This window comes from Macaca thibetana, chromosome 14 (genome assembly GCF_024542745.1).
Source record: "Macaca thibetana thibetana isolate TM-01 chromosome 14, ASM2454274v1, whole genome shotgun sequence".
NCBI lineage: Eukaryota > Metazoa > Chordata > Mammalia > Primates > Cercopithecidae > Macaca > Macaca thibetana.
In genome coordinates, this window is record NC_065591.1 from 126,259,550 (window position 1) to 126,265,549 (window position 6,000).

Genomic DNA, 6,000 nt, shown 5'->3' on the forward strand with positions numbered 1-6,000 from the left:
GTGTAACTGCGGAAACTCCTGGAAACTCCACAGTGACGTCTTTTTTTCGATAACAAGCTGACTGGTGGGTGGCAGCCCCTAGGCAGCCTCAGGATGGGGGCACTGGTAACAGGAAAGACCAAGACAGGACCAGAGGGTTGAGACTTTCAGCCTCTACCCCCCAACCTCTAGGGAGGGGAGAAGAGCTGAAGATGGAGCTGATTACAAATGACTGATTTACTCAATCACGCCTACGTTAGGAAACCTTCCTACAAACCCCAGAGGGCTCGCCAGTGTGGAGTTGCTGGGAGGGCCGCACGCCTTGGAGTTTCACACCTTCCCCACCTGCCTTGCCCTGCGAATCTTCTCATCTGCATTTTGTAATATAACAAGCTCATAAACGTAAGCATTTACCTGACTTCTGTAAGCTGCTATAGCAAATTAATCAAACCCGGGGAGGGAGTCATAAGTACCCAATTTACAGCAGCCCAGCAGAAGCACGGGCCAAACAGCCGGGTTTTGTGATTGGCATCTGAGGTGGAGGGTGATCCTGAGTGACTGCGCCCCCAACCTGTGGAATCAGATGCCGTCTCCAGGTAGATAGTGTCAGAACTGAATGGAATTGGAAGAAACGCGGGTGTACCTGCTGTGGAATCCGTAGGATTGCTTGGTGGGGAAACTCCCCACAAATCTTGGTGACAGGAGGTCACAGAAGTATTGCATGATGATTGTTGAGTGAGGAGATGGGAAAAGCGCACTTGGGTGTCTTCTCCCTGTCTCTCCTTGGGGCGTTTATCGTCTGTACACCCATCTCCTAGCAGCTTCTGTGCCTTTTCTCCCTCAAATGTCCTCCTGTGCCCTCCTCCCTCACGGAGATGTAGACAAGCTGCCCCATGTTTTCTTGTCTTGTTGGAAGCCTGGGGCTTGACACCAGATATGTATCGTCTCAGGATGTGTGCACCACACCGTTCTCTATCCCACAACTCTTTTTCTTACTTTGCTAAACAATAAGATTTTCAGGCATTGCTGAAAATAATTGACTTTCAAAAAAATATCAAGACTCAGCTTAAGATCTGGATTTTGCAATGCATTTATTACTTCATGTGTCCTCTGCTTATTCTCTTGTGAAATTGTATTCTAGGTACTGATTAATTATGCCAAGCCTTTCTTCCCTTTCTGGATAAATGGCAGGGTTTGTGACGCTGACTGTGTGGTGTCCTTCCCGTTTTGTCTAACGTCGGCCCCTTTATTGTCTTCGGTCCATCAAACGAGTCCATGGTCCTTTACTGCTTTTCCTGCAGGGATAAGCACTGACCCTGATGGTCCCTCTAAGGTCACACGTGTGGCTGTGAAGACGTGCAGGGGAGCAAGTGGCAGACAGAGGCAGCACAGCCCGGTCCAGATCCCCGCGGGCCCCGTCCACAGCCTCTCTGCCTCAGCTCCTTACGGAGGAAAGGACAGAATGCCTCGAAGGTCGACACAAAGCCGGGGCGTGTTAGAGCTCCTGGGACCATGCGAGAGATGGGAGAGTGGACAGCGACCCCAGGAATCTGCTCAACACTGGGTGAGGAAGGCGGACTCTGCTTATCCAGTTTGCTGGGTCTTATCTCCAGAATTCATCAGAACTAGTAGGAGACCAGGTGAGTGATTGCACCTAGACCCCTCCCACACAGGTGGGATTGCACCTGAGGGTAATTGATTGTGCTGTTGATACAGGTGGTAGCTCCATTTGGTTGGCCAAGAAGGACGTCTAAATACACATGACAGTGGTGGACCAGGCAGAGAGTCGGGAAAGGCAGGGTCCAAAGCAAAGAAGCAAAAGTTCCTCTGACACACAGAGCGGGTGGGACTTGGGAGTCCAGGCAGCGGAGCCCCACCGAAGTGTCTTCACAGGGAGCAGAGCCCCTGTCAGCCTAGAGCTGAGGGCCCATTCTCGGGATGGGCTGCCAATACCTACGCAGGAGAGCCTCGGGGTGCTAGGGCATTCAGTAAAGCAGGACCCGGGACATAAAGATAGTTCTGAGGATTAAAGCCCAGGCTGGGGCTTGGGCTCAGAAACCACACTCTCAGATTCCGGGCGCTGGGTCGGAGCTGGGCCGGTAATACGGATCCTTACCGTCAGGCCCCTGAGCGTGTGGCTGTAGCTGTTGACGCTTCCGGTAGAAGGGCTGACACTCTCCGCAGACAGGGATCCAGGGGCTTCGTTGTGTTGAGGAGGCTGCATGTAGAGGCCGGAAACCGGGTTGAGCCTGGCAGGTTGGAAGGTCGTTCATGGACCAAGCACGTGGGCTGCAGTCCCTGTGAGCCACTTGGCATCACTCCACAGCCACAGGGTGCTGTTAGGAAGGCTCCTTGAATGCACATTCTGTTCGAATGAGAGAATTCGTTCGTGTGAATTAATGAGAGAGGGAGTTGGAATAGTAAGAGGCGGGCACAAGCAGCCACTCATTAAACTCTGCAGAATTAATGAATGACTAATACAGAAAGGATCACCAGCTGGAAAAGAAAAGTGACTCACACACTCCTCTGGTGAGAGGAAAGAACCATGAGGCTGTAGCTCACGGCAGGGTTTCCGCTGGGTCAGTGACAAGCTTTCAGTTTGGAGGGTGGCTTGGGTACACTGGAGACAAAATAAATCAGTACAACTTTCACCTCTTTGTGACCTTGTCACACTGCACACCTGTTTTACCTTCAAGACGCTCTCATGAGCTGGGTATTTTTATCTATCGTGGAGCCCCGGAAGCCGAGCCTCAGAGAGACGGGTTTTGACCGTCAAAGGCCCCTCCGCTCTCGGACACCTAGAACTGTGCAGTTTGAAACGAGCCACGGTGAGAAGAGCTCCCTAAGTCAGGGAGGAGACACTGGCTGCACAGAAACAAGCCTCAGCCAGGCAGGGCTCAGGACGTACACGTCAGCGGCTCTGAAGGCAAGGCTGGCGCATTCTGACCCTGGACACAAGGTGACTTTTGCTCTGCAGGATGTGGGCCAAGCTCATCGCCAGGTGTGCATGACTTTGGGAGGAGGGTCTGCTGGCCTGGGTTTGAGGCCGGAAGAGAAATGCGAGGATTAAATTTGTACCAATTTTGCTACAAAGTAACAGATTGGAATCTGTGCCCTGAGGCCGGCAGCGTGTTCCACCTGCTTTCTCCACAGTGTTTTCTCTAGGCCTGTGTATCATCTCTGCTGGACTTTCGCCTGCTGACTCTCTGGGCTGTCTCAGCCTCACCCTCTTCAGTTCCGTCTTTCTGATACCCCCATGGGTTTTGCAATAATCGTCCCTTATTTTTGCGCTTTTAGAGCAGCGTTTGTCTGCTTCTCTGAGCTGCCTTCTGAGGCAAGTGTCTTCATCCACACTTTAAATACGAGGACGCAGCACAGCAACGTCCTGAGGCTCTGCAGTGAGCCGGGGCTGAGGCTGTTCTCCTGACTCCTGTTCTAGACTTACTGCTTGTCTTCGGAATTGTCCCAAGCTTCCATTTTAGTACAAGCCAGTATCACCTTGCTTGTCGGTTACCCGTGCGTTTACCTTCCAGCTCATTGTAAAAGCCTCGTGGGCAGGATATTAGCCCCTTCTCATGCTGCTAATAAAGACATACCCAAGACTGAGTAATTCATAAAAGAAAGAGGTTTAATCGACTCACAGTTTCGCAGGGCTGAGGAGGCCTCAGGAAACTCACAATCGTGGAAGAAGAGGAAGCAAACATGTCGTTCTTCACATGGCAGCTGCAAGCAGTGCAGAGCAAACGGGGAAAAAGCCCCTTATAAAACCATCAGAGCTCGTGAGAACTCCTCACCGTCATGAGAACAGCATGGAGGTAACGGCTTTTCTTATTCCATTACGTCCTTCCCACGACACTGGGGGATATTGGGAACGACAATTCAAGATGAGACTTGGGTGGGGACACAGACAAACTGTATGAGGCAGGAACCAGTTTTCACTCAGCTTTGCATTCCCCCAGCTCTTCTCAGCATTTGATTTATGGTTCATATTCACCACTAAGTGTAGTTTGCTTACTGAACGAAACCTGTGCTCAGCGTGTGTGTTTATGGGCACGCATAGGTATGTGTCCGTGTGCACATATGCGTGTGTAAGCGTGTGTGTGCATGTGTATGTATGTGTGTGCACGTGGGCACATGTGTATGTATGCACATATGTGTGCTTATGTATGTGTGTGTGGCCATGTGTGTATGTTGTATATGTGTGTGTGTCAGTGTTATGAGCTGGAAAAGGGAAATTAGGAGTGACAAGGCAGAGTGAATGTCTTCAAAATCCAAGGAATGTGTTCGCATATAAACAGACACTGGAATTTGGAAGCACTAGGCTGGCCTTCCTCACTCGCACCCTCTCCTCTCTTGCCTTGATTCTCTCATGAATACAGCCACACTCACAACACAGCCCTGCCTCCATCCCTCTGGCTCTTCCTTAACTCATTTTAAGAGGACCAAGCTTTCGATAGCATAAAAGAATCTCCGGCCAGGGCGCGGTGGCTCACGCCTGTAATCCCAGCACTTTGGGAGGCCGAGGAGGGCGGATCACGAGGTCAGGAGATCGAGACCATCCTGGCGAACACGGTGAAACCCCGTCTCTACTAAAAATACAAAAAATTAGCCAGGCGCGGTGGTGGGCGCCTGTAGTCCCAGCTACTCAGGAGGCTGAGGCAGGAGAAGGGCGAGAACCCAGGAGGCGGAGCTTGCAGTGAGCCGAGATCGCGCCACTGCACTCCAGCCTGGGTGAAAGAGCAAGACTCCAGCTCAAAAAAAAAGAAAAGAAAAGAAAAGAAAAGAATCTCCATTGTCCGTGGTGACAGGGATATCTCCTAAGCAACAGCCGATGGTTGTCATGAAGCATGCTTGGAAGAAGAGGATAGGAGAGAGGTAAGGAGTGAGGCCTGCAAGCAGAATGCATTCACACCCTCCTACTTCATAACCTCATTCTTTCCTCAAAGAGCAGCAGACACCCACTGCGTGGCTGGACCCTTTCATCAGCATCGGAGAGGTGGGTCCCAGCTCGCTGGGCTTCTAGACAATTCAACAGCATCCTTTTAATTCTAGAGCTGGTCCTCTTGAGAAAAAAAGGAAACAGAGAGCCATGGGACAATTTATTATCCACCCCATGTTACTACAACCTACAGGGTCCTGTGGCAAGTGTATGTCAATGTAAAAGTTTGGCAAATAGAAACACCTTTCATCAGAGCCTTGGAATGCGGGAGCATGGGGCTGAGCTGAGGTTGTGGTGTCGCCCCTCACTTTCTCCTGAGAGCCACTGTGCTGTCCCCAAAGACAGGGACCAGGTCCCGAAGGCAGAAAGCTTGTTACTCCATTTTTACTTCTTCGGGGCACTGTGGTGATGGCTCTAAATGCATTATCTCATTAATTATTCTTGGAACATTATTTATACAGTTGGTATAATTAAACTCTTTCTAAAGCTAAGGAAACTGAGATTCAGAGTGACAGTGATTTTACCAGGTGGTCTAGCTAATAAACTGCAGAGTGAGAACTCAAACCCACGTCTGTAGGAATTCAGTAATGTGTGCTCCAGACACGCATCACTGTGGACAATGATTATGGGCTGCCCAGTAAAACTAAGAGACAAAGCTGATCACGCTGTCTGTAGGACATATGGCTCACGACCAGGAGATGGGAGAACAGGATCTTGTGTTGGCTCCAAGTAAATGTCATATACATCTGTTGACTCACAGAACACGTGGCACCAGGAGTCCCTGCAGAGGATGCACGCCTTCTCTGTTTACAGCCTTCTCTGTTTACAGCCTTCTCTGTGTACAGGGTCCTGGCAGGAACGTTTGCGGCAGCAGGAGGGGGCCCTGAGCAAACCCAGACACTGCCTAGTGTCTGCCCAGGGGAGAACTGGTGCTGAGGGCCCCAGCTGGGCATCAGGTCTCCTGACAGCACCAAGGGCAATGTCTGAAGACAGAGATTTAGGTGAGTGAGAGAGAACAAGTTAGAAAGTGAGCAAACCTCTTCCTCCCACGTTGATCTTTCTCCATTACAGTCTGGGATTCT